The sequence below is a fragment of the Canis lupus genome, chromosome 35 (assembly GCF_003254725.2).
Source record: "Canis lupus dingo isolate Sandy chromosome 35, ASM325472v2, whole genome shotgun sequence".
NCBI lineage: Eukaryota > Metazoa > Chordata > Mammalia > Carnivora > Canidae > Canis > Canis lupus.
Genome location: NC_064277.1, coordinates 4,221,366 through 4,235,208, shown reverse-complemented (window position 1 = coordinate 4,235,208; position 13,843 = coordinate 4,221,366). Strand labels below are relative to the sequence as shown.

The 13,843-nt window shown below is 38.3% G+C and overlaps 1 long non-coding RNA gene across 1 annotated transcript in view; it reads right to left on the bottom strand.

The window, feature by feature from the left end:
- Positions 1 to 13,843, bottom strand: part of LOC112659280 (uncharacterized) — a 50,981-nt gene that overhangs the window by 29,901 nt on the left and 7,237 nt on the right. Inside the window, exon 2 of the long non-coding RNA XR_003136285.2 lies at positions 9,664 to 9,758. This is a non-coding gene — a long non-coding RNA (uncharacterized LOC112659280). The remainder of the gene's footprint in view (positions 1 to 9,663; positions 9,759 to 13,843) is intronic.

The following is a 13,843-nucleotide window of genomic DNA, read 5'->3' as shown; positions in this document are numbered from 1 at the left end:
TTTTTCATGGGTGAATAATATTCCATTGTATATATACACCAGAACTTTTTTACCCATTCATTCATTGAGAAACACTTAGGTTGCTTCCATGTTTTGGTTATTGTAAATAATGCTGCAATGTACATGGGAGTACATCTATTTTTTTCAAGTTAGGTGTTTTGTATACTTCAAATAAATACCCAAAGGTGGAATTGGGATCCTATGGTAGTTTTATTTTTAATTTTCTGAGGAGCCTCATAATGTTTTCCATGGTGACTGCAGCAATTTACATTTTCACCAACAGTGCATAAGGGTTCTCTTTTCTTCACATCCTCACCAACCTTTGTTATTTCTTGTTTTTTTTTTTTTTTTTATAATAACCATTCTAACAGGTGTGGGGTGATTTATCATTGTGATTTTGATTTGCATTTACCCAAAAGTGATGTTGAGTACCTTTTCATGTATCTGTCAACTGTCTCTATGTCTTCTTTGGAAAAATGTATATTCAGATCCTCTGCCCATTTTCTAATTATATTGTTTGTTTGTTATTGAGTTGTATGAGTTCTTTATGTATTTTGGATATTAATTCTTTGTCAGGTTATGATTTGCAAATATTTTCTTCCATTTGGTAGGTTGTCTTTTTCTTTCCTTTTTTTCTCTTCTTTGTTTCTTGCTTCCTTGCTTGCTGTGCAGAAGCTTTTTAGTTTGATGTAGTCCCATCTGTTTGTTTTTGTTTTTGTTGTCTTTGACTTTGATACCAAGTCCAAAAAATCACTACCACAGCCATTCTCATGGAGCTTATTGCTTATAATTTCTTCTAGGAATTTTATGGTCTCAGGTCTTATGTTTAAGTCTTTACCCAATTTGAGCTAATTTTTGTGTGTAGTGTCAGATAGTGATCCAGTTTATTCTTTTGCATGTGGCTGTCTAGATTCTCCAACACCATTTATTGAAGAGACTGTCTTTTCCCCATTGTATATTCTTGTCTCCTTTGTTGTAAACTAATGGGCCAAGTACATGGGCTATCTATTCTGTTCTATTGACTTATCTGTTTATTTTTATGCCAATACCATGCTATTTTTATTACTATAGATTTGTGATATAGTTTGAAATCAGGAAATGTGATGCCTCCAGCTTTGTTCTTCTTTCTTAAGATTGATTTGGCTATTTGAGGGCTTTTCTGGTTCCATACAAAATTTAGGATTATTTGTTCTTTGTCTGTAAAAAAAAATGCCATTGGAATTTTGATAGCAGGCCATATGATTTAAAACCTTTTTGCAGCAGAACTCCTCTCATCACCAACCTGAGGAAAACCTTGAGTTGTTGGAAACTTTAAGTTTCAACCACCCCTAATTGGGGCTTGAATCAAGTCAGTTGGGCTCTGGTATTGGTACCAATGTCACCTTTGCTAGCTTTTCACCTATGAGCCCCTTGACATATAAGATAAAGATATTTGCAAGCCATATATCTGATAAGAGGTTAATATCCAAAACATATAAAGAACTCATACAACTCAATAGCAAAAAAACCCCCAAATATCCCAATTAAAAAATGGGAAAAGGACCTGAGTAGACATTTCTCTAAGCAAGATATATGAAGGGCCAACAGATACATAGAAAAATCCTTAACATCACTTTTGAGGGAAATGCAAATTAAACCACCATGAGATCATCTCATACCTGTGAGAATGGTCATCATCAAAAAGACAAGAGATAGCCAAATGGATTGGAGAAAAAAGAACCCTTGTTCCTGTCCTGTTGGTAGGATTGTCGATTGGTGCAGAGACTATGGAAAACAGTATGGAGGATACTAAAAAATTAAAAATGGAACTACTATGTGATCCAGCAATTCCATCTGGGAATATGTCCAAAGTCAAAACAGCAACTTGAGAAAATGTCTGCACGCCCATGTTCATTGCAGCATTATTTAAAATAGTCAAGACATGTAAACAACTTGAGTGCCCATCAATAGATGAATGGATAAGAAGTTGTGGTATATATTATACACAATGGAGTATTATTCAGCCATACAGGATGAGGAATTTCTACCACTTGTGATGACAAGGATGGAACTTGAAGGCATTTTACTAAGCAAAAAATGTCAGACAGCAAAAGGCAAATATGATCTCACCCATAAGTGGAGTCTAAAACAAACACCAAACTCAGAAACAGAGTCTTATGGTTACCAGAGGCAGGAGATATGGGGAGAGGGAATTGAAGGAAGGTGGTCAAAAGGTACAAAGTTCCAGGTAGGCCATAAATGAGTCCTAGGGATGTAACGTACATGATGACTGTAGCTAACACTGCCAGGTGGTAGAAAAGCTAAGAGTTAATCCTAAGAGTTCTCAACACAAGAATTTTTTTCCCTTTCTCCTTTCCTCTTCCTTTTCTTTTTATTGTATCTGTATGAGAAGATAAATGTTAGCTAAACTTACTGTGGTAATCATTTCACAATATATGTAAAATCAAACCATCATACCATACACTTCAAACGTATACAGTGATATAAATTATCATAAATTATTTCTCAATAAAACTGGGGGGCGGGGGACTGCTCTATCCCAGCCTGTAGACTGCCTCTCTTAAGGTGCTAGCAATTTGGACTCAGGACATTTAATTGCCTTTCTTCCTCTGATATTAGGGTTTCTATTATGTTTCATGATCTACTTTCTGCTTAGTCCATGATCCTGGCATATTTCTTGCTCTCTGCCAAAACGTACACCCTACTCTCCCATAGATAAAGAGAAATCTGGTAGAGATACTACTATTAGTGTCATTTTAAAATTAGTAGAGATCATTGTTTTCCTCAACAGGCACCTGCCTCATATTAATTAACCCCTTGACCCCTTGAAGAGAGGACTTCCCACTCCTTAGTGCCTTCTACTCTCTTCTCCAACCTTCCACCAAGGCATCATATGATGTCAAAGCATCCCAAAGCCAATCGTATTAACTACATCTTTTATTTTCTGTATTCCGATGCTTTGACATCTGAGGGCTTGCTGACCTTGAAGTGAGTGTCCCTTCCAGTGGGATTATTTTTAGAGATAAAAAACAGCTCACTCCATAAACACACCTTTCAAATGTAAACCAACCCACAACCAACCACCTCCTTTTTCAGGATCTCGTATTCTAGGCAACTATTTACCTACACTAATCACCTTGGAACAAGGTACCTGACAACTAGACAGAGACCAGATAGTCTCTATGTCTCATGACCTGTTGAAATGATTCAATCTAGCCAATCATAAACCTGCTTACCCTATTCACCCATTTCTTCTCATGGAAACCACAATAAAGGCTCTTACTGGTTTCCCCTTATCCCTCTGACTCCTGACCAACACCAGAGCTTCCCTGTGTGGTCCCTGTGGTGTAGCATGCCCCCTTCTTTGAGTTCTGTGATTATAATAAGCTTTCTTCTAAATACCAGTTGTCTCCTGATCGGTTGGCATTACCCAGACTAAAGCCTATATTTTAAAACAATCTTGTGTTTATCTTTGTTCTGACTACATGGTATAGAAAGGTAATGGTTTTTGATCTGTATCCCCAGCTAGGACAGGGATTGTATCTAGAGTCAAGTACCTAGTACACGGCAGGCATATAACACATAGTTATTGAATTTGACTCAAATTTTATTTATAGTAGGTCCATCCTCTTAATTATTTGGAATTTTCTCCACCTCTGAGACCCATTTAAAAAAATTTGAGTAGAGTTGATGCACAATGTTACATTAGTTTCAGGTGTACAACATAGTAATTCAACAACCTTATATATTATGCAATGTTCACCACTAATGTAGCTACCATCTATCTACATATATTGCTACTGAAATATCATTGACTGTATTCTCTATGCTTTGTCTTTTATTCCTGTGATTTGTTCATTCCATAACTGGAACTCTGTAGCTCCCACTGCCCTTCACCCATTTTGCCCAAATCCCTCCCCCCTCCCCCCGGCAGCCATCAGATTGTTTTCTGTATCTATCGGTTTAATTTTGCTTGTTGTTTATTTTTTCATTTGTTTTTTGGATTTTTTTAAGAGTCCACTTATGAGTGAAATCAGATGATATTTGTCTTTCTCAGTATAATTTCTTTCTTTTTCTCTCTTCTTTTTAAAAATCCCTGTACTGTCAACATACCATGTTGTATTAGTTTTAGGCATACAACACAGTGATTCAACAATTCTATACATTGTTCAGTGCTCATCACTAAGTCTGACTGGATTGGATTTCACTTAGTATAATGCCCTCTAGGTCCATCCATGTTTCCTTAAATGGCACCATCTTATCCTTTTTTATGGCTGCAAAATATTTCTGTGTGTGTGTGTGTGTGTGTGTGTAGCACATTTTCCTTATCCATTTGTCCAACACCCATTTTTAAGCTACAATGGCTAGAACTCCTTGTGCCATTCCAAGCCAGGACCCATTGCAAGACTGGGAGAAAAAGCACAGGAGTCGAATTAGCTGTTCAAGGTTTCAGCCTTGGTTCTGCCACAAGCTTGCTATTTTTCTAGCTGGATTATTTTACACAATATCTAGAACTTAGCTACTCATCTATAAAGTAAGGCCTGTGACCTACGTAGTCTTTGAGACAGTGCTGCCTACAAGAACTTCCATGGTGACAGAAATGTTCCATGCGCTGTCCAGTAGGGCAACCATTACCTGTAGCAACTGAAAACTTGAAATGTGGCTAGTGTGACTGTATTGGAAGCTCAGCTCTAAGATCCCTCCCATCTTTAAGATATCAATTCTTTATGTTTTTCTTCTACACATTCTTTTCCCTCTAGTCTTGTTTTCAAGTCCTAATACATAAGAATAGAAAACTCAGAGATCTTTTTTATTTTTGTTTGTACAAAATATCAACATGTTATGACATAATTAATGATAAAGGAAACTTTTTAGATAATTATTTTGGAGAACTAAAGAAAAAAATCAAAAGGATGCCCTAGCTGCAGAGCGTAGCAAGGTGAGGCATGAGCCCTGGGAGAACCTGAGCAGTGCTGTGAGCAAACAAGATTTGCCTGCCACCCCAGCTCATTCAAGGTGCCATGCAAACATTCCCTGTTGTGCCTCTACTTCTGCCTAGAGACGTGAAGTGGGGTCATCCATGCATCTGGAGGCTGCTGTATCTGCCCAACCAGTGGGAAATGACAGTTTGGAACGCAAAGACCTGTCACCACCTATGCACTTGTGTCCTCAGTGCATTTAAAAGGGGGCCACTTGTGCACAGAAATGCTATTGGAAGAGTAGTACTCAGATGGTTCTCAAAGGTCTCCCAAGGACACTTGGCCATGTCTGGAGATATTTGTTACAAATTGGGGTAGGGGGTGCTATCAGTATCTAGTGGGTAGAGGCAGGGATGCTGCTAACCATCTTAAAATGCACAGAAGATCCCCCCAACCCTGCTAACAACAAAAAACTATCCACCGTTCTAAATCCCAGTAGTGCTGAGATTGAGAACCCCTGATTTATACCAGCATTCTATCATTGTATACTCTTGGATATCTGAATTTTTTATTATATTGATCAACTCAAATACTCAGTCTTATGTGAAGGATATATTTTTCCATTTTGTTCTTTAATAATTTTGGCTTTCTTTTCCTTTTGGTGTAGATATGCATGCATATATTTGTATATATTTTCAAGTGGGCTATAATTTGTAATTCTGAGTTGGCTGTAGAAACGCGACTTCATGTTTATAGTTAAGTAATACTTTCCAGACAATATTCATCAAGTATTTAGTATTTCATACATATTAATTAACCATGAGCAGTCTTGCAAGATGACATTGTTTTCATTTCATAGTGAGGGAAACCAGGATGGAATAGGGAATAAATCATTTCCCCAAGGCTGTAAGAAGATCAAGTTTCAAACATTCAAATATTTCTATTCCTTGGATCTTTATATACAAAATAATTTAGCAAATGATTATTTTTTTACCTTAAATGGTTCAACTTTTTATTTGCTCTGCCTTTAAAAACTAAGTTTTAAGGTATACTTTACATATGTTGAAATTTAAATGTACAGTTTGATAAGTTATGGTTCTTACTAATTTCTAAACGTATTATTTAGAGCAAAATTTGTTGAGTACAAAATAAATAGATTTAAGATTTATTGCACAGATTGACTATATGGCATTTTAGTACATGGGAAGGTTAACGGTTCTGATACATCAATAAAATCTCACTAATTTATACATTGGGGAAAAGTCCTGTGTGACTGAATAGGAGCAATTTTGAATTTTAGGCTGTTTGTTAGAAAAAGTGTTTCATTACTCCTTAGGCATTAGAGATCCTGCTATGAAATCACAGTGTGACTTCAAGCAATTCACTTTACTTGTTTGAATCTCAATTTCTTCATCAGAAGAGCCAAAGGGATTAGATTAATAGATCTCTCAGATCACTTCCAGCTCAAAAGTTCTATGACTTTCAGTTAATGCTTTCAGGACACTAACTGAACTCACTTCCTGCCAGGAATTCCCTTCCATGCTCTCCATTATCCCACGCTCTCCTGGTTTTCCTCCTCCTCCTGCTGCTCTTTCTTGATCTCCTTTCCATCCTCTGCCTCTGTGCTGGAATTCCCCAGGCTTCGGCTTCGGACCTCTGATGCTGGAACTGCCCATTCTTTGTGGTTGTTGCTGTCACCTGCCTTCTCATCACTTCCAAGTCGATCTTTCTCTCCCCCAACTTCTCTGCTGCTGGCCTCCTGGGAGCATATCAAAGAGCTTTGTACGTGGATGCCCACAGGCACGTCCAACTTACGTGTCCAGTGGGACTCCCCTTCTTCTCCCCTCGACCCCACGTGCTGTACCTGTTTTCCTTAATTTTAAGTGAAAACACCAGCATTTATTTCAATCTCAAAATAAGTCTGAGGTGTTATTTTCCCACCATAGGGAATCTGTCTACTAGAGAAGAAAACACTGAAGCTCAGAGAATGGCGGAGAATGTCTGTGGCTACACAGCTAGTAAGTTGGTGGAATTTGGATTTAAACTCCAGCATCTCTGACTCTGAGACTAGAGCTCTCACCCACGGCCCTGAAACCCTCCTTTGCCCAAGCCAGAGCCCTGGGAGTTGTCCTCAGTTCCTCCCTCAACACTCACACCCAGCCAAGGCTGGCACCTGAACTCACATGGCTCTCAGAGCAGCTCCTCAAACCTCTGCCCTGGCTGAGTTCATTCACTCTCACCCTCACCCAGTACAGCCATGCAAGACTGGGAGAAAATAAACTCAGCCCCTGCCTCTCTCCAGTCTTCCCCCTTCAAACCACACTTTGCATTTAGAGAAAAGTGCTTTTTCTACAGCAAAGATCATGTCACTCCCTTGTTTAAAAGCCTTTGGTGGCCGTGCACAGCATTCAGACAAGAGCAAGCCTTTCCACTTACAGCAGGACTCTGTTGGCTTCACTAGCAGGGCGGCCCATCTGCATTATCTGTGGATTCTGTATTTGCCAGTTTGCTTACTCTCTACAATGTATTTGTAATTCCAAAATCAATACTCCTGGCATTTTTGCATAATTCACAGACATGTATAGAGTGGCAAAAAATTCAAGTTGTCTGACATGCGCATTGCCAAAGGAGGGTGAACAAGGTGACACTCTGCCATCAGTTTCAACTTTCATGCTATAAACAAATATCCTGTCTATAGTCTGTTCAGTATCATGTTTTTCACATTTTTGGACCTTTATTGGGGATTCACTGTTTAAAATGTCCTCCAAGCAGAGGGCTGAAGTGCTATCTCATGTTCCTAAGTGCAAGAAGGTGGTGACATGCCTTATGGAGAAAGTACATGAATTAGATTAGCTTTGATCAGGCATGAGCCACAGTGCTGTCAGCCATGAGTTCAATGTTAATAAATTAACAACATATATTACACAAAGTGTGTTTAAACAGAAACAAAAATAAAACAAGGCTATATGTTTTGGCTGGTTAATGATGATGTGACCACAGGTTCACAGGAGCCTAACCCTGTATTTCCCCTAGTTCAGCTAGTTCAGTATTCATGGCAACTTTGTTTTTGAGTATAACAATCTCAAAGAAAGAGAATCAACTGTATTTTCCCCTAGTCTGTGGCTTGTCTGTTTATTTTCATAACAGTAAGTTTTGAAGAGCAGAAGCTTTTAATTTTGACATAATCCACTTAAATTTTAAAAACATTTTATGGCTTGTGAATCTACAGGTTTAATGCAATTCCTGTCAAAATGCCAACAGCATTTTTCACAGAACTAGAAGAAACAATCCTAAAATTAGTATGAAACCACAAAAAAATCCCCCAGAGCCAAAACAATCTTGAAAAAGGAAAGCAAAACTGGAGGTATCACAATCCCAGATTTCAAGTTATACTACAAAGCTATTGCAATCAAAACAGTATGGTACTGGCACAGAAATGGACACATAAATCAATGGGACAGAATAGAAAACCCAGAAATAAACTCACAACTATATGGTGAATTAATCTCCCACAAAGCAGGAAAGAATATCCAATGAGAAAAAGACAGTCGCTTCAACAAATGGTGTTGGGGAAAGTGGACAGCTACATGCAGAAGAATGAAACTGGACTAAAGAAAGAAACTGGACTACTTTCTTTCTTATACAAGAAACAAAAATAAACTCAGATGGATTAAGGACCTAACTGTGAGACCTGGAACCATAGAAATCCTAGAAGAAAACACAGGCAGTAATTTCTCTGACATTAGCTGTAGCAACACTTTTCAAGTATGTCTCCTGAGGCAAGGAAAATAAAAGCAAAAATAAACTATTAGAATTACATCAAATTAAAAAGCGCTGCACAATGAAGGAAATGGTCAATGGAGCTAAAAGGCAGCCTACTGAATAGGTGAAGATATTAACAGATGACATATCTGACAAGGGATTAATATCCAAAATATATAAAGAACTAAAACTTAACACCCAAAAACCAAATAACCCAATTAAAAATGGGGAGAAGACATGAACAGACATTTATCCAAAGAAGACACACAGATGGCCAACAGACACATGCAAATATGCTCGACATCACTGATTATCAGGGAAATACAAATCAAAACCACAAAGAGATATTGCTTCGCATGTGTTGGAATGGCTAAAATCAACAATACAAGAAACTACAGGTGTTCACTAGGATGTGGAGAAAGGGGAACCCTCTTGCACTGTTAGTGGAATGCAAACTGGTGCAGCCACGGTAGAAAATAAGTTTTTTCAAGAAATCAAAAATTGTACTATCCTACAATCCAGTAATCACACTACTGGGTATTTGCCCCCAAAATACAAAAGCATTAATTCAAAGGGATACCCAGTGTTTATTGCAGCATTACTTACTTTTTTTTTTTTTTAAGATTTATTTATTTGAGAGAGAGAGACAACATGGGGGGACGGACAGAGAGAATCTCAAGCAGACTTCCCACTGAGTGTGGAGCCAGACATGGGGCTCAGTCCCACAACCCTGAGATCATGACCTGAGCCAAAATCAAGAGTCATAAACTTCACTGACTGAGTCACCCAAGTGCCCCTGCAGCATTATTCATAATAGCCAGGATATGGAAGCAACCTACCGTGCACAGAAGTTTCACAACAGCCATGTTTTGTTTTCAAAATGGAAAGAAAACTTATTATTATTACAGGAACCTAATAGAAGCAGTAGAGGAAGGGAATCTACACAGAAAGGAAAGTAATAGTAGGCAAACTGGGTACTTACAACATCCAACCAGGGAAGCCCCATGGAGAGAGCCAGGCTGAAGCACAGATCGAGAGGCCTGGATAGACTGTCCTCCCCTCAGGTGAGACTTCCAACTTCCAAAAGTATATAAAAATAAAACAATTCATAAAATTTTATGGCTTGTGCTTTTTTGTGTACTAAGAAATCTTTGCCTAACTCAAGGTGACAAAATTTTCTCCTATGTTATGTTACAGAAGTTTTATAAATTTAGCTCTCTTATATTTAGGACTATCTCCTACTTTGAATTCATTTTTTTTTCATTTATTTTTTTTTTATTGGAGTTCAATTTGCCAACATATACTGTATCACCCAGTGCTCATGAATTCATTTTTGTATGTAGTATGAAGTAAGGGTCAAAGTTCTTTTTCCTTCTCCTCCTCTTCCAACTCCTCCTCCTCGTCGTCCTCCTCCTCCTCATCCAGCGTCCTCCTCCTTCTCCTATTCCTCCTTCTTCTTCTTCCACTACCATTTGTTGAAAAGCCCACCTTTCCTCATTGAATCACTTGACAAAGTACTTTTGTTGAAGGCAAATTGACTACACTGTGTGAGTGTATTTGTGGATTCTACTTTGTTTCACGATCTATGTCTATCCTTATGCCAATACCACACTGTCTTGAAATCTTGAAATCAGGTACTGTAAGTCATTAACTTGTTCTTTTTCAAAATTGCTTTAGCTATTCTAGGTCACTTGAATTTCCATATAAATTTTAGAATCGGTTTGGAAGTTTCTGTTTAAAAACCTGCTGGGATTTTGATTGGAATTTGACTGAATCTACAGGTCACTTTGACAGGAATTAACATCATAACAGTATTACATTCCAATTTTAAATGGTATATTTTTTTATAATTGAGATTTTATTAGTTTTTGTTTGAACATTAATACTCAGGCATTATGAACAATATCCAAAGATGTATGGAGATCACCCAGTTCTGTTAGGGGTAGCAAAGATCAGGCCACAATTTTACAAAGTATGAGAGAATAGACATTAAGGAATTCAATTCTTTAAGACATATTAAATCCATGTTCGTGACTCCAAATTGCCATTTACTGATCCTTCTGCCAGCTTATGTAATATTAACATTCAAACAGTGAAAATCTCTTTTTTATTTCAATATCCCAATGTTTTGGGGTGCCTGGATAGCTCAGTTGATTGACCATCTGCTTTAGGCTCAAGTCATGATCCCATCCTGGGATCAAGCCACATGTCAGGCTCCTTACTCAGCGTAGCCTGCTTCTCCCTCTCCCTTTGCCGGCTGCTCCCTGTGCTTGGGCTCTCTCTCTGTGTGTCAAATAAATAAATAAATAAATAAATAAATAAATAAATAAATAAAATCTTTAAAAATTTTCCACTATTTTTTGATGAGAAAAATAAACAACCAGCACTTCATTTCACTTCTTAAAAAAAACAGGCATTTCCACTTATCTACATACATTTTAAAAAATGCTCAGTTGAGATTCCTTTTTGAAAAATATGTTTCTTGGGTTATAAAACTGGTATTTACAAAACAGTTGGTAAACTATGTCCCTAGATTTTATGGGAAGAAAGATTTAGGACCACTGATAAGACTCAGTGTGGGTTGTTAGTCAGATTTGGCTCCCTTCTCTCTTTCATTGGAGGCTGGCCTTTCCTTTTTTTTTTTTTTTTTTGGCCTTTCCTTTTTTTATAGGCAAGCCTTCTTCATTTTCTTGGTTGACCACTTTGTCTTTTTGTTCCCCTTTTACCTTTTGTTTCCACGTGTGTGTGTGTGTGTGTGTGTGTGTGTTTGTGTGTGTGCTAACTTCTACTTTTGTAGGAACAGATTTATCTGATAACCTTGTCTGTCTCCTCTTGGGCTCCTCCTATATTGTCCCTCTGGCTTAACTGACTTTCCCCTGGGCATCTTGGGATAATTTCACCAGGGAGAGGGCTGCTTGGCTACTGAGTAGGAGATTTCCCAAAAAGGAGCTACCTGGCTACTGTGTCATCACACTCACAGTGCTGGGACCTGATGCTGTTGATGGGTGTTTTCTGTGCCTCCTGGATCTGGATATCCTTCTCCAGATTAAGGAAGTTTTCTGCTACTTCTTAAAATAAATTTTCTGCCTCTTTTTCTCTCTTCTTTTGTGGCTCTAATAATATAAATGCTGTTACACTTGATGAGGTCACTGAGTTCTCTATTTTCATGTTGCACAATTCTTTTTCTCTTTTGTTCAGCTTCATTATTTTCCACTATTGTGTCTTCTAGGTCATTAATTCATTCCTCCAGCCTGCCGTTCACTGTATCAAGCTTGTTTCCAATCTCATTTACTGCACTCTTCATCTCTGATTGATTCTTTTTTAACTCTTTTATATCTGTGGTAAGGGTCTCACCGATGTCTTCTATTCTTTTCTCAAGCCTTATGATTGTTGCTTTAAATTCTCCGTCAGTCATCTTACTTATGTCTATTTCACTTAGATCTGCCTGTGGCCTTATCTTGTTCTTTCATTTGGGATAAATTCCTCCATTTCTGCATTTGTCTAAGTCTCTACCTTCTTCTCTGTGCTAGAAGAAGCCAATTATGTCTCCTGCTCCTGAAAGTAATGGGCTTATGAAGAAGAGGTCCTATAGTGTGCAGCATGGCGCTTCAGTGTGCAGCATGCACTATGCTGTTGTGTTTTGGCTGCCCTGTCCTTCAGGCCAGTCATCTACAGAGGCTCTTCTTGCCTGCTCCGGGCAGTGTTTGACTCCTTGCCTGAAAATGGGAGTTTTAATTAGGTGTGCTCTGGTCTGCTTGTGAAATGAGACCTGACATTACCTCCACCAGAACTGAGGCTCTGTAGAACTCTCTGATCTGGAGACATGGTGTGGGCAGAGGTGTGTGCTGGTTTTCTGGAGTGGGAGGCCCATCTTTCTGGGACTGAGACAAGCTTGACTGAAGGGCTGTCCTTCCAGAATGCAGAGAGTGGGGCTTGTTGTAAGCAAGTTAGGCAGCTAGTGTTGGTGCAGCACCACTTCCTACAGGTGGGTCTGTGTTTTTGATGAGTTGTGGGGAAGGAAATGGCTTTGTTCCCAGAAAGGCATTTCTGTGAATGCTGCCTCTCAGGGATGCACTCTGTGAAGAGCAAATAATCTCCTCTCTGTGTGCTTCAGGAATTCTTCAGATCACTGTTTCCAGGCTGCCTCCCTCCCACTCCTTGAGTTGTTTGCCTGCTTCTCTTCAGGAGCAGTGCAGTGCCCTCTAGGTTCTCTTTTTGTTCTTTAAAACATTTATTTATTTATGAGAGACAGAGAGAGAGAGAGAGAGAGACAGAGAGAGAGAGAGAGAGAGACAGAGAGGCAGAGACACAGGCAGAGGGAGAAGCAGGCTCCATGCAGGGAGCCCAACGTGGGATTCGATCCCGAGACTCCAGGATCATGCCCTGGGCTGAAGGCAGTGCTAAACCGCTGAGCCACCCAGGCTGCCCCCTTCATACAGATCTTACACATATTTTGTTAGATTTATTTCTAAGTATGTCATTTTGGGAGGTGCTAATGTAAATGGTTTGTATTTTTAATTTCAAATGCCACTTGCTCATTATCAGTATATAGAAAGCAATTGAGTTTTGTATACTAACTTTGTATCCTGCTGTCTTGCTATAATTGCTTAGTTCCAACAGGGTTTTTTTTAGTCAGTTCTACATAGATAATCTATAGATATCTATATCATGTATAAACAAAGATAGTTTTATGTCTGTGTACCTTTTCTTTCCCTATTGCATTATCAAGGACTTCCAGTGCACTGTTGAAAAGGAGTAGTTAGAAAGGACATTCTTGTCCTGTGTCTTATCTTAGTGGGAAAGTTTCAAGTTTCTTACCATTAAATATGATATTACCTGCAGATTTTTTATAGATAGTCTTTATCAAGTTGAGAAAATTTCCCTCTACTCCTACTTTACTGAGAGTTTTTTTTTATTTGCAAATGGATATTGGGTTTTATCAAATGCTTTTTCTGCATCTATGACATGTCTATTTATGACAGATTACATTAATTGATTTTTGAATGTTGAAACAACTTTGCATACCTGGATAAATCCCACTTGATTGTGGTGTATAATTCTTTTCATACATTGTTGGATTGTGTTTGCTAATATTTTGTTGGGGATTTTTGAGTTTATGTTCATGAAAGATATTAATCTATAGTTTACCTTTCTTCTAATAC